The sequence below is a fragment of the Nesoenas mayeri genome (genome assembly GCF_963082525.1).
Source record: "Nesoenas mayeri genome assembly, chromosome: W".
In the NCBI taxonomy this organism is placed as follows: Eukaryota; Metazoa; Chordata; class Aves; order Columbiformes; family Columbidae; genus Nesoenas; species Nesoenas mayeri.
Window position 1 is genome coordinate 19,094,251 of NC_137553.1, and position 24,003 is coordinate 19,118,253.

Consider the following 24,003-nt stretch of genomic DNA (forward strand, 5'->3'; position numbering starts at 1 on the left):
ATGTGGCTGAAACAGAGCATATTGTGGGAGATGGTATGACTGAGGCCAGTCAGCCTACAGAAGTAGCATCATACACATCCTGTTATCCCTTCTTAAAAATAACGTTAAAGCTTATTTTCTTTCAGCTTACTTTCTTAATAATTAAAAGTAACAGAACCAATACAATATTGCATAGAAACTAACTGTTGTTGAACTACAACAGTACAAATTGCCCATGGAGAAAGACAGTTGCAGTAATAGCTAGATTATTGCATGTAAAGTAGCATGTTGAGAAAAGAAAATTTGAAACAACACAAAGATTAGAGTATTTTGAACAGCACTTCATGGGGAAAATCCACTAAAGAATTCTTCAGCAGATGCAGAAAACAAAAGTGATGGAAAAGAAATGCTGAGTACTACATAAACATCTGTGAAGGATAAACAGCATGCTAGCAAGTAATATAATCATTTTCCCCAGTGATCTAGAAAATCTTTGAGTATTTTAATTTTAAATATGAGGGTATGCACATTATCTAAATTAAATCCTTCAATACAGTATCTCAAATAAATTTAGGCTAGAAACAAAAATACTTTTCTGAAATCCTAAAGATTATGGAGGTATCAGACCATAAAATTAGATATTTTTCCATTAACCCTGTAGCTTTTATCATGCTATCTCCTACAAATGCATATGAAGAGGCGGAGAAAACGCCATCTTCTTACTTTTAATGGAAGTGATGTCTGTTAGTTCACAGCTACAAGTGGCATGTTCTCATGGTTCAAAGAAGGGTGTGACTGCATCCATCATTCAGCTTATTCTCACTGGACAGGACAACAAAAGAAGTATTACGTAGCTACTGAACATAAATTGTTAGCTTGCTTCCACCATTTTTTGGCTAATTTAATCTTGCGTTACTTTTATGCTTTTTATTCCCCCTCCCCTACTGCTTTGCACTGTTCTTTTGGCTTCTAGCTCCTAACGTTTCTTTTTCTTCAACCAACATTTTGCAGAAGTCTGTGCAGTTTCAACTAGATAAGAAAACCTAGTGATGCTGAACTAAAACTATCTCTTCTGCAGCTTTCTTAGGTGCTTAACTAAGAACAAGTTCCGCCTTAAGCACAAAGCTGTGTAACAGGAGAACTAAAAAGTACTGGTGGGAAGGATTTTTTTTTTTATACAATACCAAGTAAACTAACAGTCACATGAGGGAGTTTTTGAACACTTTACATTGTTTAATCCTGAGCATGGGTAGAAAAGAGTTTAGATCCATGCCTCTAAATTCGGATGCACAAGCCACAATGCTTTGGACTGGTTAGATTCTGGGACCCCAAAAAATGCATTGCAGCTCTCAGCTTGACCTGGTAACCTGCCAGTTTGTTTTCTAGGACCTGACTCTGCTGACTTGCATGACCAACAGGGCATGCTGCAAAACTAACCTGACATTTTTTAGGTATTTCAGCTTTGGAGGATTAGTGGGATTAAGTCCTTGAGTTTGTTCTAGGTTTGAGAAGGCTTTTACAAAACCTATTCCTAATCAGAGATGAGCAAATGAATTATCAGTCAAATATTTGTACCATTCAGCAAATTTAATATTTTGATTTTTATCCCATTCAAACAGCCGCTGTATTTGATCATTTTGCAGAAGCTAACGTGTTGTGTTTGTACTGGAAACTGAACTAGGAGGTAGCAACGTCTCTATAAAAGCCTGAATAAGCCAACCACGATACCTGAAAACACTATTATCCACAAGTGTAAAGTTCAGATGCTCAAAACTGACTAAATAATCAAACCCCAAAAGTATTGTATGAATGTGTGTATAGAAAACAGAAAATGCGCTGCATTTTTCCCATATGCACAATGAATAAGCAAATGTTCACATAGGTCTGTAGTTTACCAAGCTGAATATTTATCCTGAAATATGATGAGCATGGGAACAGCATAGTTCAGTTAAAAGGAAAATGACTGAACAAAAAGGAACTTGTTTCCCACCCTCCACCCCCAAAATAAAATCATCTCAAGTGAGGTCCATTTGAACTGATGTGCAGGGAATCTGAATGTTTCAATTCTTTAATAATTGCATTTAAACTATTGTTGCTGTTGTTTATGTTGCTGCTTTTAAAAAGTACTGTTTTAGTCCTCCTTACTGTGTAATATTTCAGGAGAGACTTACAGGAACAAAACCACAGACTTAGTGATCGATGTAATTATACAGTATTGGATTCCACCATTCTATTTACATACTTGGCCATAAAAACGAAAGGCTCATTGTAATTCCCTTCATCTAGAAGTAGGGCTATGAGAATATACAATCTCTTTCTAACGGAAATGAGAATTACAATTAGATCTAATAAAAAAAAATGCACTAGTAGAACATTTTTTTTTTCCTGAAAAAGATGCTGACACAGTAGAATCAAGTTCAAAAGGACACATCAATTCCGTTGACATTTTTAACACAAAACTGAGAAGGTTGGCCTGCCTGCCTGCCCAGAGTTGTGCTGCCAAAGCTTCTCCTCACCCCTAAAGGTCTCCCCACTTTTGCAAGAAGACGAACTTGCTGGAAATGAACTTCACCTCTGAAGAACGCCCCTCAGATCTCCAGCTGGTAACTGGGCAGCCTACAGGTCCACTCAATCAGATACATAAGGGAATGCATACATTTTATATACATACACATTGTCACAGAGGCATACCAGAAGTCGATTTAGGCAGGCAACAAGCTTCAAACAGACTTTACTCTAGCCAGAACTGTTTAGCAAGAAAGTCAACTAGAAATCGGGTTTCTCCAAAACTATTCAGCATTCAGACATTACGAAACACGGGCTCAGATACTAGTTGAGAATATTATTACTGTATGACCACATAAGAATAATGAGGATACACAGGGTGCAGGCCCCACTCACAGAAAGAAGAGGCCTCTCTCGCCCAAAGGTACGCAGGGAGGGAGGAACAAGGAGGGGGGACAAGGACTCGCTCAAGGATACATCCAGAAAAAATAATAACTCACGAAGGAACAGGTGGGGGCTCAATCCCAGGAATACTCCTTAGATGGTGTCCCTGATCTGAGGGAAGGGCTCCAGCCACACCCCCGCTGCTCCGAGAAGACCAGCCAAAAGAATGTGTTGAGTGCGGGCCCCATTTTATAGCCGGGTCGGAGCGAGCTGTGGGCATCACAGACGTGGTCCAGAAGTTTCTCCGGGCCTGAGCACCTCATTGACTGAGGACCTTGTCTGTTGACCGAAGGTCCCACCCCTCTTGCCGCCCCAGCCGGGGGAAGGTGACCTGAGGAGCCACGGTACCCTAGGATGTGGGGATGTGACTGTGGGCACCGACCGAGGTGGGTCCCTCAGGGCAGGCACAGCGGGGACAAAAGGTGCTAAAGAGCCATCAGCTGCCCTGTTGAAGGCTCCGGACCTCATGGGGAGGTTGTGCGACTGCCACACAAATACAGACAAACACATCTCTAGTCTTCTAAAATAATTTTTAACCTGAAGAGTTACAAGAAGTGCCACATTTGGGGATAACAGTTTTCTAAACATAAATTAGTGAAAAAAAATTCTGAGATAATCTGCGGAGGGATTATACTTTAAGATACTAATGCAGAAAATGAGATCGAGATGTTCCTCTCCTCATTCCAGTTCAAAGTTGATTTTCCTAACCTGGGGCAATTCTCGCATTTTCAGTCCCACAGGAACGTATTAACCTCTGAACTGTTGCTTAAAAATTAAATACTAATGTCAACAGTCTTTCACCTCTCTGTACCCTCAGTGTTAAAGCTGATGTAATCAGAACGTATCTACCAGGTAAAAAAGATAGCACAGCCAAATAAAGCCACATTTTAAAAGCAGATAGCTTAAAAATAAATCAAGCACTTACTTGGTTAGTGCTTTAAGGTTTCAGCCCTTCACACTTGCTCAAGAAAAGGAATATTAGATACTCAGGTACTACAAAATAACCTTCAGAGTTAAAAAGGAACACAGATTGTCTTTTCCATTTCTAACAACAGGAAAAAAAAAATCGATACATGTTTAAAGTACTAACCTTTTCTGCCAGATAGTATAGATATACTTCAAATTGCCACATAAAGTTTTCTGGAAAATATTAAACAGCGTTTTGCCTATCAAGATTTTCAGAGTAAGAGCATTGAGTACAGAATACTGTATGAAGAAAACTGCACTGTGTTATTTTTCAGTAGTATGAATCATTTACAAAATCAAAGTTTTAATTTCCTTTGAGATACACAGTACTGATTTTGCAGATTTCTCCCTGTTGACATCACAGCAGGAGGAGGTGAAACAGCCTAATAAAGATAGGTAAGCACAGTTGTTCATTATGTGTTCAAGAAGACTTCTAGAGGGGATTTCACTTGCTATTGAAAGGTTTAGACAAGCTTACGCAACAAGACAAGTGTTATAAATGAAGACGAGTCTTTGAGCCAATTAATTAATTTTATTGAGCAAGCAAATTTAAAGCAAGCAGTAATTAGGCAAAACAGCGCTGGGTGACCGGGGGAAGCTCAGTTCCACCGACGGCACAAAACTCAACTTTTCGTATGTGCTTATATATGTTATACACTTGTTCACGCGCTGGGACACCCTGACAAGTTAGCTCCTGGTTGGCTAGTCGACAGTGAGAGATGTTGCTGGGTCTCCCTTGGTGTTTCTGCCTCTGGAGTTCTGTTATCTGTTGCACCATCTGGGCGCTCTGTTATCTGTTGCACCATTCGGGCGCTCTGTTATCTGTTGCACCATCCAGCCATTGGCTTGGTTGGGGTCCAGCATCCGGCCATTGGCTGGGTTGGGGCCCGGCATCCGGCCATTGGCTTAACTACTATTTTTTACAAAATATAATGAAACTTGCACAAGCGCAATTACTTCTTACAACGATATGCATAATATGATTGAACCCTACTCGATTTGTTCAACAACCTTGACCATTATCTATTACAATTCCCCCCTTTCCTTTCGAGCATCTATTTGTTGATCAAATCGAGTTACCGCTACTTGGGCTAGTAAGATCATTTCAGCTTCTTCATCAGTACCATATCTTTGTAGCAGCATAAGGTGTACCTGCTCTATACGGCTTTTAACTAGTCCAATAAGTCGATTTAGGATACAGGGTCCAAAGGTTAGGGTAAGTAATAATATTATCAAGGGTCCAGCTATTGTGGATAGCAATGTAGTTAGCCACGGGGACTGAGTAAACCAAGACTCGTACCACCCTTTTGCAGCTTCTCTTTCCCTTTTTCTCTGTTCCAGTCTCTCCCTTAATTTTGCCATCGAGTCTCGGACTACCCCTGTGTGATCTGCATAAAAACAACACTCTTCCTTCAAGGCTGCGCATAGTCCCCCTTGCTGTAAGAAAAGGAGATCCATCCCTCTCCTGTTTTGTAACACCACTTCAGATAGTGAGGTTAGAGATCTCTCTAAGGCGGTTATGGAGTTTTCAATCCTCTCTAGGTCCTCATCTATCGCAGTCTTCAAGGAATTGAATCCTTGATTTTGTTGAACAAGTGAAGCTATCCCTGTTCCTGCTCCGGCTACCCCTAACCCTAGCAACGTGGCTATAGTAATAGCCGTAATGGGTTCTCGCTTGGTACGATGGAGCCCTGTATCCCAAATATCATACATCACATCTTCTTGATGATATAATATCCTTGGAATAATGGTAACTGACATGCAATACTCTCGGGAACTGTTAAACACCTTTAAAGACACACATGGAGTAAGTCCCGTCCTGGACCATATCAATTTTGTTCCATTCGGGGGAATAATATATCCTGTGGTTTCCTTAAGGCTCGGTATGATATTACCACAAAGTGACCTCTTGGAATTTGGTACTTTACCTATACAAGTCCCTATCCCAGTTACATGTTGCATAGTTTGTCGCGGTTGAGACGGACAAGCGACGTGGACCAAATTCTTTCAAGATGAAAGTAATAGATGCCATTTATTGCTACAAGTGCATTTTTATACAATTCTGCCAGTTCATGTGTCTTTTCACTATTGGTTACAAGTTACAGCACTAACATCTCATTGGTTAAACTTGCTATCATCCATGTTATTCTTCTATCCCCTTCTCTCTCACGGGTACATCTCTCCTCTCTCACGGGTACAACTCCATATCTCCGGATACTCCTTTACTCCCATCCTTCTCAAGGGTAAATCTTAATATCTTCAAGGCTGATCTCTACCCCCATATTTTCTGACAAGGATTCCACAGACCCGCTGCAGTTTTCCACAATTCCCCCTTTTTGTATTTGTGCTAAAAATGCTGCCCTCATTGTCCGCTGCAGGGCCCTTTGCAGCAGAGAAATCATGCATGGCAACATTAGTAACACAAACACAACAATCATCAAAATGATCAGTCCTGTTTTCACTACTGATAACAACCATCCTGAAAGCCCCCAGCTACTCAACAACTTATTTAACCAATCCCATCCATCATCAGCTTGTAACCTTTGAACCCCCTCTTTCAGCAATTGTATGCTTTTATGAATTGATTCAGAATGATCTGACAAGTTCATACAGCACATACCATCAAAATCTTCACACCCGTGCCCTTGAGCTAATAACAAAAAATCTATTGCGGCTCTATTCTGCAGTGTAGCATGTCTTACAGAATCTACATCTAGCAAAAGTCCACTTAAGGCCTTAGAAGTTCTGTTAGTTTGCTTAGCTAGCCAACATCCTAATTTTTCTAAAGTATTTAGAGCTTTAGCTGTGCCAACACCAGGTACAAGAGATCCTAAAACCCTTAACCCTGATCCCCAAGAATCTACTTTGTCATCACATTTTGACTTATATGCATGCAAAAAACGTTTTTCCCGTGTCGCTTTTCTGTGATCGACTATCATGGATACATTTGGCATTAAGAGAGTTAATCGTCCCAAACTACATGGTCCTCCAACAGCATTAGAAGGAATTCCTGGCCAGGCTCTATCTCCGCAGATCAAGAATACACCATACGGGAGTTTTCAGGGTCGCTGTCCCACATTGTTAACAACACCCCTTGGATTCTTCTGAGAGGCATTGCACCAACGAGTTTCATTTCTGTAGTCATCAAGGGTAGCATTAACATTTTGCAGTCTTATCCATTCATGCTTTAGCATATTGTCCTGGCACTTTTCACAAACCAGCTGGATACAAGCATCCATGGGTACAGATCCCAGCAATTCCAGTTCCTGTGGTTCAATGTCTATTTCTGGGAGACAGTTAATCCAAAGTGCCATGTTGGTATTATTACAGTTTGTTGCAATGCCTCTGCACCGACCACTATTTTGAAACAGTTGTGTGATGCTGCTGTAGTCATCAAGGGGGATGCCAACCAAGCATGTGTGGAACGGGTTTTCCGGAGATGCCATAGCTAGGCAAATGGAGTCCTGGCCAGTCATATTGGCTAAAGTAATCGACATGTTAGTTTTTGTCTGCGCAGGCATCCAAGATGAAGCAGCTGCAGTAGTCATCATTAGGAAGGCAACACAGGTTTCACATTTCGCGCAGGCAACCATTGTGGTCCTTGATCTGTAGAGACACAAGCATAGCCTCTCCCCCAGGTTAATAATTCATGTGGACCCGTCCATTGTCCTGTGCGCAAATCCCGCACCAACACTTTTGCCCCTGGACCCACCCTTTCCTGAGCCACTAAAGAGGAAAAGTGACGTAGAATGGGCGGCATCTGGGCATCATCAGAAACCTGCAAAAAGTTTAAAACATATGTGACTTTAGCCAAGCGTGCATCAGGTGGTTCACCCAACATTCCTCCTTTTTGTTTTAAAAGAAAACGCTTGAGCGTGCCATGAGCACGTTCCACAATACTTTGCCCTGTAGGAGAATGAGGAATACCCGTAACATGAGATACTCCCCAGAGCTGCAAAAATGAAGCAACTTTTCGAGATACATATGCTGAGCCATTGTCTGTTTTTACCTGTTGCGGAACACCCAAGAAGGAAAACGCACGCTGCCAATGACGTATTACATCTCGTGCAGATTCTGCAGTATGAGCAGTGGCAACGATAGCAGAAGAAAAAGTGTCTATAGAGACATGAACATACTTCAAGCGCCCCGCCCAAATTCAGGTACATGTGTAACATCAGTTTGCCAAATTTGCAAGGCTCGAAGGCCACGGGGATTGGTACCATAATAAGTAGGAATATGCTGACCTTGACAATCAGGGCACGCAGCAACAATAGCACGTGCCTCAGAATTTGAAATGCCAAAGTGTCGTCTCAAAGCACGATAGCCTTGATGATAGAAATGATGTGATGCTATTGCCTGTTGTTTAACATCAGGAACAGGTCCTAAAGTCACTGCTGAAACTAAAGAATCTGCTTTTGCATTTCCTTCTATTATGAAACCTGGTAACGTAGTATGACTTTTAACATGCATGACATAATATTCATGGTGACGTTTCTGAATTTCAAGCCATAACAGTTTTAAAATACCAAATAACTTTTCATTAGACACATGTCCCAATACAGCTTTATCCAACCGTTGTACAAGCCCAGCCACATAAGCAGAGTCTGTCACAATATTCACAGGGCCAGGAAAGGCCTGAAATGCCATGGTCATTGCTCTAAGTTCGACCACTTGTGGTGATCCTTCCTGATATTCTACTTTATGTCGCCACTGTGACCCATCCTTTCAAACAATGGCTGCCTTGCCCGTCCTTCCTGATCCATCTGTAAATACTGTAGGTCCATTTACTGGGCTTGATTGATTCAATTGCTTCTGACCAAATCTTACCTGACTGCCTAGCTTAATCACTGAATGCGAGGGCAAATGATAACTGATTTGACCCGTATAATTCATCATGGCTGCTTGTAGTGCAGAGCTATTAGCCATACACCACTCAAAATAATCACTTTGCACAGGAAGCATGATCGTTTCTGGATCCCTTGCCATTAATTCCATGCAACGTGATCTGATTTTAATAATTGCTTGAGCCACCAGTTCAAAAAGACCTGGGGCTGTCTTTTTTGATTTGACTGGCAAAAAAACCCACTCTAAAATATGTAGAGGATCTTCCCACTTCTCATGCCATTGTGCGATCATAGCAAAAGGAATACATTGATCAATCAAAATAATCGCTTGTACAGACACTGTCAAATCAATTCTCCATACGTGCTTATTACTGATTGCTTGTTCAATTTTTGCAATTACCTGCTGTACTTCTGTTGTCAAGGTGCGAGGGGCAGAAATATCAGTATCACCGCACAAGAGATCAAACAATGGCTGCAATTGAGAAGAGGGGATTCCTACATAAGGCCTTACCCAATTGATCATTCCTGCCAATTTTTGTACGTCATTCAGGGTTTCAATTTTTACTTGTAGTTTTATAGGTTGTGGTATCACTGTCTGATCCAAAATTTTCATGCCCAAATAAAGCCATGGCTGTTGTCGTTGCACCTTCTCAGGTGCAATAACCAGCCCATACTGATTTAATGACTCATGTGCTTTATTTTCCATTTCACTCAATTCTTGTGGCGTTGCTGCAGCCAACAAAATGTCATCCATATAATGATAGCAGTATCCTGATGGAAACAAAGCACGTACTGGACTCAAAGCTTTTGCCACATACCATTGACATATGGTAGGCAAATTTTTCATCCCTTGTGGCAGCACTTTCCAATGATACCTTTTCGCTGGCTCTCCGTTATTTACAGATGGAACAGTAAAGGCGAACTTTTCCATGTCTTGTTCTGCTAAAGGAATAGTAAAGAAACAATCTTCCAAATCTATTACAACAATTTCCCATTGCATTGGAATCATTGTAGGAGAAGGTAAACCTGGTTGCAAGGCTCCCATAGTTGCCATAACCTCATTAACCTTTCGTAGGTCATGTAATAACCTCCATTTTCCAGACTTCTTTTTGATAACAAACACAGGAGTATTCCAAGGGCTATGTGAGGCCTCTATGTGTCCCGCAGCTAGCTGTTCCATCACAAGAGATTGAAGGGCCGTAAGTTTTTCCTGAGCAAGGGGCCACTGATTAACCCATACTGGTTTGTCAGTTAGCCATCTCAGTGCTAAAGTGGGCCGAGAAACACCCTGCAGCACAGTGACCCCTGTTAAAAATCCATAGTTATTCGTACTCCCCACTGCCCTAGGCAATCCCTCCCCCACAAATTTAGCGGGGCTGGGGCCACATAAGGTCTCACTGTAGCCCTTTGGTTTTCAGGATTAACAATCACTATTGGTTTAGCTGACATCAAACTGTTCGCGACTCCACCCAGTCCCATCACACCCACAGTATTTGAAACCAAGGGCCAAGAAGGAGGCCAGTCCTGCTGTGAAATTATAGTGACATCTGCTCCTGTATGAAGCAGTCCAGTAAGGGTCACCTGGTTGGGAACAAAAGCATCCATTATGAGTGTACAAACCATTTGTGGCCTTTTCTCTGACACTGTTTGGGACCAAAAAATAAGTGGCTTTCCAGTTGAACCAGGTCCATTGTCCCCATGAAGAATTTGCTCAGTCCTAGGAACAGAACTCAAAAAGGGCACAAGTTTTGCTAAAAGTGTTCCTTTTTGTATTGTCACAGGTGGTGTCGCTGTGGAAACCAAGGCACAAATTTGTCCTGTATAGTCTGCATCAATAACCCCCACGTGTACCATTAATCCTTGCAGGGTGCTACTTGATTGGCCTATTAACAAGGCACTCAGTCCCCTGCCAATTGGCCCCCAAGCATCCAGGGGCACTTTATGCACCTCTTGAGTCATTATAGTTACTGTGTGGGCGGTGGATACATCCATCCCGGCTGCTCCGCTGGTTTTTCCTGATAGTGTGTCACAGAGGGCTGCATGTGCACTGACCCCAGAATCGGATTGCCAGGGTTGCAAGGCGTTGTTGAAGGAGGCATTTGTGTCCGCACGCGCCCCCTCGCGCTCGTCTTGCCGTTTCCCTGTGGCAGTAGCTGTCCGTTAGAATGATACCTAGAATGGCACTGCCTAGAAAAATGTCCCCTTTTTTCTACATTTGAAGCAAGTTACTGAGACTGTATCATAGACAGGTGTGTGTACAGCTTTTGAAGCGGGTTTGTTTTTACTTGAACTGAGGAGTCTCACATGACCATACCGACTGCGTTCATAGCACCTTTGATGTTGTATTTTAGCTGCTGTCATAGCAGCAGCAAGTGCAGCCATTTTATGTTCCACTGAATCGACCTTGGCACAAGCAGTAATCATTGCTTCTAAAGTTGGATCCCCTGGCAAAGCTTCAATCACTTTTTGGCAATCTGTATTAGCATTATCACGAGCCAGCTGTTTTACTAGCAGTCCCCGGACATTCGCATCGAATACCTGACGTTCGACAGACGCTAGTAACCTTTCAACGAAGGAAAGAAACGGCTCTTTAGGACCCTGCCTGATAGCAGTATATCTCTGTTTTGGTTCTGCTAGCTCTGCTGTTCTCATTATAGCCTGGATTCCTATGCCCTTCACTTGCTCAAGCACTAAAGGAGGCCATTGCGCTTGAAGTTGCGGATCAATAAACTGTCCCGAGCCCATTAATACATCCACACCAGTAGAAGAACGGGGATCAGTTTGTGGGTAGCGTACGTTTACCACTGCTTGTGCTTCAGCTCTTTGCTGCCAAATACTTCGAAACATTAAGAGCTGTACAGGTTGAAAAATAATCTGAGCTAGCTGAGAAACATCGTAGGGAGTCATAGTTTCCATAGATAACAACCGTAACAGCTGCATAACTGCAGGGGAGTTAGGCCCGTACTGAGCAGTAGCTTTTTGCAAATCTTGAATAACTCTCCAGGAATAAGGAATGTGCTCATGGGGCTCCTCCCCTGCAGGGTTATGGTATACGACGGGAAACGCCATAGGGTCAGCAGGTTCAACGGGTGGCACCTCAATAGCAGAGGTAGGAACCAATATAGTTTCAGATAAATCCCAGTCCCCCAACTCCATTGCTTTTGCCTTTACACTTTTCCAGAAACGTACAGGATCCCGGGGTCTAACTGTAATCGAAGCTGAGGGTAAATCCCAGCTGTTTGGTAAGTTCAGTTTACACTCTGAAACTCCACCCCCACCCTCAGGAATTTGCTCCGCAGCAGTGCGGGGGAGGGGGTGGGGGCAGGTTGGGGGGGCTCGAATCCATAGGAATTGCATTATTTGACTCGGTCTGGCTCACCACGGGGGGGTCCTCCCAACCTAAATCTGCAGGCAAGGGGGGGTAGGAAAAAAAATGTCCGTTTTTTCCTTCCGCGACTAATAGCGGCGGGGCAGAGGGTTGAGCTGTGATTAATGGCGGTGACGCAGACGGCGGAACCGCGGTTGCTGATGATAGAGGAGAGGTTTGAGCCGTAATTGATGACAGCGGAGCGGTCGGCCGAACGCACTGCTCCGACTGGTGCTCCGACTGGTTCTCTGAGGGCCCCTCCCGAGACCATAACGCTGTTTTTTCATGTGAGTCTTTCATAGCTTTTAACTGATCTCGGGGCCACACATATGTATACGACTCTTTCACAGTTTTTTTCTGATCTCGGGGCCACACATATGTATACGACTCTTTCACAATTTTTTCCTGATCTCGGGGCCACACATACGTACGCTCCTCCTTTATTCCTTTTAACTTTTCAATTAAGTGCCGCGGATCCTTATCCGTATCAGATAATATGGACTTGGGCGGTTTTGACGGCTCTTTAGCAACAGGGGGGGTCGGGGTAGTACTTAATCTTGCTTTTTCCTCCGAATCTGGCCCAGAAGAGCCAAGAAGACCATCCCCCTCCGCCTCCTCTGCCTTATCCTGTTGCTTTTTTAACTCTTTCAGAGTATCTAATAGCAAGCGCCAGGTTGTTAACAGTTCAGTTGCTTCCTTGGACCCTTGGGTAGCACTGTCGAACAGTTTATCCCCCAAGTCCATCCATTGTGACACACTAAATGCTGTCACAGGATTAACCTCTAAACCTTGTGCTTTGCCCCATAGTAACATTTTCCTTAAAGTCAGTTCCGGAAGACTAACACCCTGCTTCTTCAGAAGCAGCTTCCATGTAGATAATATAGTACCCTCTTCTTTAGATATGTTTCCCCCCATGTTCCCGGTAGCTCACCTCCTCCTTAGCGAGGTGTCTTTTCAATCGATCCGGATCTTCGACAGCTCTCCTTGGCTGTTCTTATCAGCTGTACCGGGCTCCATCTCCACAGCTCTTCGGCTGTTCACAGCTTTCCGCTGTCACCTTGTTAGGCGAGATCCTCTTCAGGCAGGATCACGTCGGGGTCACCACATGTCGCTGTTGAGACGGACAAGCGACATGGACCAAATTCTTTCAAGATGAAAGTAATAGATGCCATTTATTGCTACAAGTGCATTTTTATACAATTCTGCCAGTTCATGTGTCTTTTCACTATTGGTTACAAGTTACAGCACTAACATCTCATTGGTTAAACTTGCTATCATCCATGTTATTCTTCTATCCCCTTCTCTCTCACGGGTACATCTCTCCTCTCTCACGGGTACAACTCCATATCTCCGGATACTCCTTTACTCCCATCCTTCTCAAGGGTAAATCTTAATATCTTCAAGGCTGATCTCTACCCCCATATTTTCTGACAAGGATTCCACAGACCCGCTGCAGTTTCCCACAATAGTTATCCCTCTTTTCTGCTTTTCCCAAAGACACTGAATAGGCGCAGACTCCTTGCTTGTGGTATACAGACGATTATCCCCTATAGCTTCATAAAAAGGTGGATTAACGTTATAACACAATCAGCAACCAGTGGTTAGGTTGGGTTGAGTATAGTTTAGGGTTTGATAAGTAGCCCGGATAATTTCCCATAGAGGATTCAAAGATTCTGAGGCTTCAGTATTCAGAGATTTCAAGGCTTCAGTGACAGTTTCCTCTCTTACTATTATAGTCTCTTTTTCTACTGTCTTTGTTTCCCTACCTAGAGGGGGGGTGGATTTTACTACTGGATTGAGACCTATTGCTCGAAAGGTTGGTTTAACTTCTTCCTTCTTTATGATAAACATGCCTCCTCTATCATCACCCGGCTGATAATACCGCATTCCCCAGGTTTTTCCAACAAGCCATCCATTATGTTCAGGATTTGTTATGTTCATGACTATGTATTTACAGTTGCCATCGGGTTCTAGCTTCCCACGGCGAGCTAATTGCATCCCGCCCCTGAGTCCCGTAGGGGAAATGCATCCTGGAGGTCTCCATTCAACCTTTAAAAACTTATCCACATTGGCCTGAGGAATCTGCCAATTTGAGGCAATTGTTTCACACCCCCAGTAAGCGCAATAATAGTGTCCTGGGGTATTACAAAATGAGGGCCCTGTGCTAGGGCACGTATAAAACCCCATTTCGTTAAGGCATGGCCTAACCTCAACTAATTGGCATAAGGTTGGAGTAAAAGAGGGTGACCCTGATGTGGTTTGTTGTTGTATTATCGTTTGGTCCTCCCATCGATAGAGGGTCCATTTAAAAGGTTGATGGGAACTCCCTTGGTTTATTGCTATTATTACCGGTAAGGTAAGGAGGATTAGGGAGAGCGACCCAGCCCTTAGTTGGCTGAAAATCAGCCAGTGGAGGTTCATTTTGTTGAGAGTTGTTCTGCTTAATGGAGCTGCTTTATTTTAGAAGTTTTCGGAGGCACTTGCCAATCCCCACAAGGATACCCCTCTGCCTTGCCCTGGGCCTACTCTGTTGCTTCAGAGTAGCCGGGTAAGTTATCTTCTCGGCAGCAGTTGTAGTCTTCAGGGAACTGCCTCCTGAATTCTCTTCTTGTTCTGCCACAACCCACTTTCTAATACTCAACCCAATAGGGCTATTTTCGAATACAAGATTTTGGCCACTGTCCTGAATCCTCACAGGGTTTGGAACACTTCCTGTATCTTTTCTTACCAAAACGCTTCTTGTCGTGAGACGACGTGGAGAATGCAAAACTGCCGGCAGGACCTCTTTGAGCACGACGGGCGGGCCGCGAGAGTAAAGAATCTAATTCAATATGAATTTACCATCAATACCCTTTAATGAACTCTTAACAACACTGAATATCAATGTCCCCGAGACCACGTTTTTCCAACCCTTATATACTCTATACCCAAAAGGCCATGCGGCAAGCACAGGCTACGATTGGTTACACATGCAGTCACTCTTCCCATCCCACGATGGTGATTAGCTGCAGGGCACTGTCCACATGCGCAGCGACGACGACGGCGCCCTCCTGCAGCCTGGGTCGAGGGCAGACCAGCTTCTGTATATCTCCGCATGGTCCTAGTGCACCACAGCCACAACAAGCCCTGGCTTGTTCACAGCATACGGCCCAAAAACTCTCCACAGCTTCTTACACTTCCTCTTGGTTATTTCCCAAATGTCTGGACTTACAGTCCAAACAGAGGGTACCTGAATAGTTTTATTACACTCTATATCCCTAACTATAAGTTCTTCCTCTAATTGTGCAACAGTTTTGTACCAATCTCTTCTACAGTATTCGTAACTAGGATCCGTGCTATGTTCTCGTCCAGTGATTATTAATATCCTAATGACATCTAAGGTTTTTCCCCAACACTCATTACACCATCGTTCAACATAAGGAAACTTTTTCCACTGCTATATCCCGCACCCGTTACACACGCGACATACCCACGGATTGCATTGCTTACATACAGGACATGCGATGTGCGACTTCTATAATTCCTTACAATTGTCCATAAAAAGCCTGGTATCCAGGGCTATGCGTCACGTGTCTGTTTCCTCTTGAAGGTCAGCTTCAACTCATCCGGTTTCCCGGCGACTTCCCAGTCTGTGTGCAGAATAGGACCCTTTACTCGACTAGCGTGTGTCCAACCTCTTTCCGAGGTGCGGACTGCGGTATCTGTGGTGAGTAAAACAAGGAAAGGTCCCTCCCAGTGAGGGGTTAACGATGATTCCTTCTATGTTTTTATGAGTACTTGATCTCCTGGTTTAATACTATGTGTTGCTATATCTAAAGGTGGTCTTTGAACCACCAGGCCTCGCTTTAACAGTTCTTGCCTCCTTTTCATGAGCTCTATAAGGTATTCTTGTAACATCTTTTCTTCCACTTTAGGGTGTTCTATTGGTTTCTCCAAATCATAGGGCACTCCATATAACATTTCAAAGGAGGAAAGTCCTGTATCAGCCCTCGGTTGTGTCCTTATGTTCAAGAGGGCTAAGGGGAGGCACTTCACCCAGCTCATTTTGGTCTCTATCATTAATTTGGTTAGGTGCTTTTTAATTTCTCTGTTCATTCTTTCAACTTTCCCTGAACTCTGGGGGTGCCAAGGAGTGTGATACTCCCATTTGGTTCCCAGAGCTTCTAACGTTTCTCTAATTATTTTGGAAGTAAAATGGGGCCCTCTGTCCGAATCGATAACCGACATGATCCCATATCTAGGTATGATATGCTCTAATAACATTTTTACTACCGTCCTTGCAGTGGCCCGAGCTACCGGAAAGGCTTCGACAAAGTGAGTTAGGTGATCAACCAAAACTAGGAGATACTTATATCTGCCTACCTTCGGTAACTCCGTAAAGTCTACCTGAATCCTTTCGAATGGCTTCTTGGCTAGTTGCCTCCCCTCGGGGACTCTTTCCCTAAGGCGCTGTTTATTTATCTTTTGACATGTTAAACATTCTCCAACGATTCTTTTTGCTAGATCATACACTCCCAGGGCCATATATTTATTAGCGAATTGATCTACCAGAGCCTGTACTCCCCAATGGGTTTGTCTATGAAACTCTCTCAAGACTCGCCAAGCTACTCCTTTCGGGAGCATTTCCCTCTCGTCAGGTAGCCACCACTTTCCTTCTTGTTCAACTACTCCCATTTGCTCCAATTTTTCCTTTTCCTGATTTGTAAATCTCATAGCATACTTAGTTTGTACAGGATCCTGTTCGACTGCTGTTATTACCAGTAACGCAGCTTTCTTAGCTTCCTCGTCTGCTAAATTGTTCCCTCTTATTTGCGTGGAGGTTCCCTTTCGATGGCCCTTTACATAAACTACCGCAATTTGTTTGGGCCCTCTTAATGCCTCCAAAGTTTGCTTTATTAAGGTCTCATGTATTAATCCTTTACCCTGAGAATTCATTAGGCCCCTCTCTTCCCAAATTTTTCCGAACGTGTGAACTACCCCAAATGCATATTTAGAATCCGTAAATATTGTTCCTCTCTTATCTTTTAACAACTGTAATGCCCTCAATACTGCGAATAGTTCGCAGGCTTGTGCCGACCAACTTATGTTAAGGGGACCCGATTCTTTAATTGTCCAACTGTTCCCGTCTATTATAGCGTATCCTGACTTCCTCTTCCCGTCTACTACCCGCGATGATCCATCTACGAACAATTTTTCTCCACATAACAACTCCTCTTCCTCTAAATCCTCCCTTATCTTGGTTTGATATTCTATTACCCTGATACAATCATGGGAAGGAGATTCACTCGGTTCCCCATACAAAAATTGGGCTGGATTCTGTAAATTAGTGGTTTCAAGCTCTAACTTAGGAGAGTGCAATAGGATTCCTTCATATTTCAGTAACCTAGCATCCGTAATCCATTTGTCAGCTTTCTGCTGTAATACCCCTCGTATATTATGAGGTGTGTATACCTTTAATTCTCCTCCCATAGTTATTTTCCCGACTTCTTCGACTAAGAGAGCAGTAGCAACTATGGCCTGTAAACAGGTAGGCCAGCAGCGACTAACTGGATCTAATAATTTGGAATAATATCCTACGGGTTTCTTTTTACTTGCCCATTCTTGCGTTAGGACCCCGAAGGCCGTTCCACCCTCCGTGTTAACAAATAGATAGAAAGGCCTCCGGGTATCCACCAGACACAGTACTGGAGCATTTACTAAATCAGTTTTTAAGTTTTCTAATTGCTCGTCATCCTCTGTACTCCATTTCATCAGGCCTTCCCCCACTAGCTTCTGATATAAGAACTTAACCTTGTTGCTGTAATTTTCAATCCACTGTCTACAGTAGCCAAAAAGACCTAAAAGTTGTCGCACTTGCCTTTTATTCTTGGGAGGCTGGAGGGACAAAATAGCGTTTACTCGCTCTGGATCTAGCTTCTTAGTCCCTTTACTCAGCCAGTGCCCTAGATATTTTACTTCTTCCTCAGTAAATTGCAGTTTATATTTTGATACCTTTAAACCCTTTAGGCTCAGGAAATTTAATAACCTAATGCTGGTGCTTCGCACACTATCTTGGCTTTTTCCAGCTATTAATAGGTCATCTACATATTGTACCAAAACTACCCCAGGTTCCAGTTCAAAGTCTTCCAGGACTTGTTCCAGGGCCTGTCCAAAGAGGTTTGGTGATTCAGTAAATCCCTGTGGAAGAACCGTCCATCTAAGTTGTCGTTTCCGATGGGTATCAGGGTTCTCCCACTCAAAGGCAAAATAGTCACGACACTCTTCCCTCAAGAGACAGGCCCAGAAGGCATCCTTTAGGTCTATTACACTATACCAGGTTAATTCTGGGGACACTTGGCTTAATAGGTTATAAGGGTTGGCCACTACCGGAAATCTAGTTATCGTTCTTTTATTTACTTCACGGAGGTCTTGCACTAAACGATAGGACCCATCTGATTTCTTCACGGGTAATATGGGGGTATTATGGGGCGACATGCATGGTTCTAGCAGTCCCTGTTGTAATAATCGATCAATTACAGGTTGCAGCCCATGCCTCCCATCCTGTGATATAGGGTATTGTTTAACACGTATCGGTACTCCCGGATCCGTTATTGTCACTGTAATCGGTGGAATTTCTAACTTCCCTACCGACTCAGGAGTGTACCATACTTCTGGACTGATTTTATCTTCGTCTTCGGCTGTTAAAACATACAGTTTCACCTTCAATTCTTGATCTTTTACTTCTAAACTAATTCCTAATTTTACGATTAAATCTCTTCCTAATAGGTTATATTCGGCCTCAGGTACTAATAAAAAGGACCCTACCCCTATCCGGGGTGGGGATTCTATTTCAACTCCTTTAATTACGGGTACAAAAAAGGATTCTCCTTTTGCTCCTATTACTTGTATTTTCTCCGAGGAGGGGGTGCATCCCCGGGGCATAATTTGGACAGTAGATCTTTCTGCCCCCGAATCCATCAGGAATTCTATTTCCTGACGCTGAGGACCTAACTTCAATTTTATCAAGGGCTCTGTTGTTTTAGAAGTCTCCAGCAGATAGAGCCCCTGACACCCCTACTCCGCGTGATACATCTTTTCATTCTGTATACGTTTCCTACAATTCCTACGCATATGTCCCTTCCTCTGGCAGTAAAAACATTCTATTTCTCTCAAATCCTGCGGTCCGACTTGGCTTTCCTGAGGTGGCCCGTTCCAACCTATGCGTGGTGGCCCTTCCTTCTGTGGAGCTGTCCTCTGTCCTTCTCGAACTGCCGCTACCAAAATTTTAGCTTGTCTCCTCTGGGTCTCTTCTTCCCTTCTCGCATAAACCTTCTGCGCTTCCCTTAGCAACTCGTCTAACCCTTTCTCTTGCCAATCTTCCAATTTTTCTAACTTCTTTCTAATATCCGGCCATGACTTCGCCACAAACTGAGTTTTTAAAAGAGCTTGCCCAACCGGTGTTGTAGGGTCTATCCCGGAGTAAAGCTGCAAGCTCTTTCTTAATCTTTCTAACCATTCTATGGGAGTCTCATCTTTCTTTTGTTGTTCATTAAAGGCTTTATTTATGTTCTGCCCTCGAGGGACCGATTCCTTAATCCCTTGTACGATTATAGTGCGGAGATCTCCCATATGGCCCCTGTGTTCCGGGTTTTGATTATCCCAATTAGGGCGCTGCTGGGGCCACTTAATGTCAGCGCCCGGCCCTTGTTGGTGTTGTTGGTCCCAGACTCTCATCCCAGCCCTCCGAATCATCTCCCGCTCTTCCGCGGTAAATAGTATCCCTAAAATAGCTTGCAGTTCATCCCAGGTATATAGGTTAGGTCCTAGAAACTGGTCTATCCTTTCCGAAACTCCTAAGGGATCCTCTAACAAACTCCCCATTTCCTTCTTAAATTCTCTTACATCCCCCGAGTTTAGAGGCACTGACACAAATCCCACCCCAGGTTGTGGACCTCCCATCGCTATTTCTCGTAATGGGTATAGCCCTGTTTCTGATGATGCTTGTTGTCCTGTTCCTGATGTTGTTTGCTGTCTAGCTTGACTCCTCGTGAGTCTTCGGGTCCCTCTAACTGACCCCAAAGAATCGGAATCCTCCTCAGGAGCCGAAGGCATAGGGGGAGAGGGGGGTCTTGGATTTGCTACTGGCGGGGGATCATAGGGAGGGGGAGGGGGTGGAGGTTCCTCAGGGACCCTCTTTTTGCAGCCAGATTTCTTTTCGCCTAAGGCGAAAATCCCAGCACGAGTAGCAGAAGGTAGCCAATAACGTGCATACTCGCTCTCCTCAGGATTAAAGGACTCCTTATCATTTACATAAAGATTTAGGACCTGACAAATCCAATTCTCATACGACCCAAAAATTGGCCAAAATAAATGATCTGGTCTAATCTGCTGGTTTCCTCAGACATGCATGCAATAATAAACCATCTTCTCCTTACTTTTGTTTCGCGTGCAAGACGCACCTTCCCAATTCTTGAGCATAAGGCCCAATGGGGAATCTCGGGGAATATCTGGTAACCTCTCCTTGGGTCCCATCCCCATGAGATCAGAGGGCTTGCTCTTCCTCTGTCCCATCTTCTGGAGTGCCTTCTTTCACACACACACACGCACCCCTCGTTCGTGGCTCACGCCCTCGCGGGCAATGAGAACTACTAGCACTACTAGAGAGTCCCGCCCTGCCTTACGGCAGAGTCCACACTCGCTTCGCTTCCTCCCCAAAAAGGGGGGGACATCTCGTTCAAGCACACTCCAGGAAACCCACCCCAACCGAACGGAATCACTTTCTATACTTACCCTCCCTGGAGTCTTCGTCCGGTTCTTTGTGCACAAAGTTTTACGGGGCTTAATTCTTTTGCCTAATTACCTGAATTTAGGGTTCGGAGGTTAAGGTTTCGGGACGATCCTTCGTCCAATCCAGAGCCATCTGAAACTGGGATGGGGCGCCTCCCTGAAGTTTAGAAGTCCCTCCGAGAAATCCTTAATCCGAGTCATGGCACCAAAATTTGTTATAAATGAAGACGAGTCTTTGAGCCAATTAATTACTTTTATTAAGCAAGCAAATTTAAAGCAAGCAGTAATTAGGCAAAACAGCGCTGGGTGACCGGGAGAAGCTCAGTTCCACCGACGGCACAAAACTCAACTTTTCGTATGTGCTTATATATGTTATACACTTGTTCACGCGCTGGGACACCCTGACGAGTTAGCTCCTGGTTGACTAGTCGACAGTGAGAGATGTTGCTGGGTCTCCCTTGGTGTTTCTGCCTCTGGAGTTCTGTTATCTGTTGCACCATCTGGGCGCTCTGTTATCTGTTGCACCATTCGGGCGCTCTGTTATCTGTTGCACCATCCAGCCATTGGCTTGGTTGGGGTCCAGCATCCGGCCATTGGCTGGGTTGGGGCCCGGCATCCGGCCATTGGCTTAACTACTATTTTTTACAAAATATAATGAAACTTGCACAAGCGCAATTACTTCTTACAACGATATGCATAATATGATTGAACCCTACTCGATTTGTTCAACAACCTTGACCATTATCTATTACACAAGCTTATATTAATAATTCTCTCATTTCATGAAACAGCAATATGAAAGGCAAAGACACTCTGAGGCAGTGCTCCCCTAAACCCTGACTTGGAGGCAATGTGTTATCAGATCCTTTTGGTGTGGCTCCCAGCTACTGAACGCTAAAAAAAAACCCAACAAACAAAAACACAATAAAAACTCAAGACTGAGGTTTACAGAGAGAACAAAGAATGACATTGCTATCAGCATGATGCTTGCTGAGTGCTGATCATAATATGAGAAGCTTGGGAGTTGCTGGGCAAAAGATTTTTTCTAGTATATTTGTTAATTCTAAAAAAGTTGTCTGTTAACATAAGCCAACTGAAAACATTTTAGACTAATACATTGAAATAATACAGTGGTATGAGTTCAGATCTATTTATGCAGAGAAATCATATGAATATCTCAAACTTTTGCTTAATGAAAAAAATAGTAATAAAATGAGTGCTCAACTGATTAAAAAAATATACATTTAGAGACATCAATAAATACAGCCTCAAAAAACAATCTTTTGAAGAAAGGCATCAGTTTTGTAGGAAAATTATTCATTTTCTTCTCGAAGAAATGGACAATTCAAATCTAAATTAACAACATTAACTCAAAGACAGTATTAAGAAAGAGAACAAGAACTGAAATGGAATCATTATGTCTATAGAAGATTAGAAGCCAAAGTATTAGAAATTTGTAAGACAAATTTGCAATGTATGATGATCAGAGTATATCAGGGAGAAAAGGGGAGAAAAGAGCTGGAAAAGGAAATGGAATATTTATGGAATGATGTAACAATGAACTTAAACGGAACAAAATAATAGGACCAGGCAGTGGTCTGCTAAATTTAACTCTGAGTGGGATCCTTTTCATTTATATTCATGGTCTTTCAGATTTTATTTATTGGTACCATAACATATTTCAGGATATGATCCTAAAAATGAGGTGAAGAAATAGAGTACATCTAATAAGAACAAATATAAAAGATAGTGGATGCTAAGTGTCTGGTGCAAATAAAAGACTGTTAAATAAAGGTTAAACAGATGACATAAGCGTGATGCATGAGGCCGATAACTGGCAAAATCACAGCACTTTATAGAGAAATAGGTATCAGGATACCACCTTGAGCTGATCTATCCTGGATACCGCATGAAGATTATGTCCATACTAGCCAGCGACCATTCCTAGGACATGGACTATTGCTGTGCACTAGCAAATAAAAAACAGCGAAACTGTGAGAATATTTGCTAGCATAAAATTGGCTCCTTTCAACCAGGATTCTCCCAAACAGTTCCTGGCCCTGTTTCAGGAACCTGAATAATACAGGCTCCATACCCGCTGTCAGTTTGCCCTTTACATTGATCAATGTTAATTCTAAATTTTTTGTAATGTGCTCTTTAAAGCTTTTTTTTTTTTTTAAAGTTTAATAAAGCTGTTCATATAAATTGCACAGTTCTGGTACTTCATTAAAACCCACCTACACACAGGAAAGGTGAAAGCATTTGGATTCTGAGCCAAGATGACAAGTGCAATAGCAATTTTAATATACTAAAAAAGGTCACAGTGATGCCCATAATGTGTGTTGCTCATCATTAAAACATCCCACTTTTGCCTGGAGACATTTTTGTAGGATTCTCTCTCTTTATACACCATTAAGTTTTGCTGGTAATTCATAAAGCTGAAAATAATTAGGCAGTATAAAAACAACAATAAGGTCTAACTGAACCATCAGATCTATTTGATAAGTCATAGAGGACCATCAATCTGTTGTTACACAAGTTAAAATTTTATTCAGGTATCTCTCCAACTTTTAGATCCTTAGAAGAGAATTAGAACCTGAATGACTTTTCCAAAACTAATCTTCAGATTTCCATCAGGAGTGAGGCTTGTTTTCATCCATTTGAGGAACTCTGGGGACTTACTCACAAATCCCATAGATTGCAGGAGGTTCACCCATACTGATTCATACTGGTAGTCAGGTCCTGACATTCTTCCCTCTTAGATTTCACTACGCTACAACCTCAATATATCAGGTAAAATAATTCCTTCTATAGTGCAATACACAGCTACTTTCTTGTTAATGGCAACAGGGAAATGTTTGCATTGTCTTATATAAATTTGTTGGTGGACAGTGCTAAACTTGATTCTAGTAATCAACAAGCATTTCTAGCAATAACGTAAGGTCAAAAAGATGAGTTCTGTTTTCCAGTACAGTGGTCAAGAAGAGAAAATACTGTTACAAATTAAAGTTATCACTTTGAGAATCAAAAGAAAGCTTACCAAATAGTTCTCTCATTATAAAATGAAACATAAGTACTTAAGAATTTGCTATCTTCCTCTTTTCCTTCATACATGTATATATGTCTATATGT

General features: G+C 42.8%; 1 long non-coding RNA gene across 1 annotated transcript in view; it reads right to left on the reverse strand.

Annotated features, from left to right (window-relative positions):
- Positions 1–15,677, reverse strand: part of LOC308051432 — a 293,823-nt gene extending 278,146 nt beyond the window's left edge. The window contains exon 1 of the long non-coding RNA XR_013923489.1: positions 15,634–15,677. This is a non-coding gene — a long non-coding RNA (uncharacterized lncRNA). The remainder of the gene's footprint in view (positions 1–15,633) is intronic.
- Between the last annotated feature and the right edge of the window lie 8,326 nt (positions 15,678–24,003).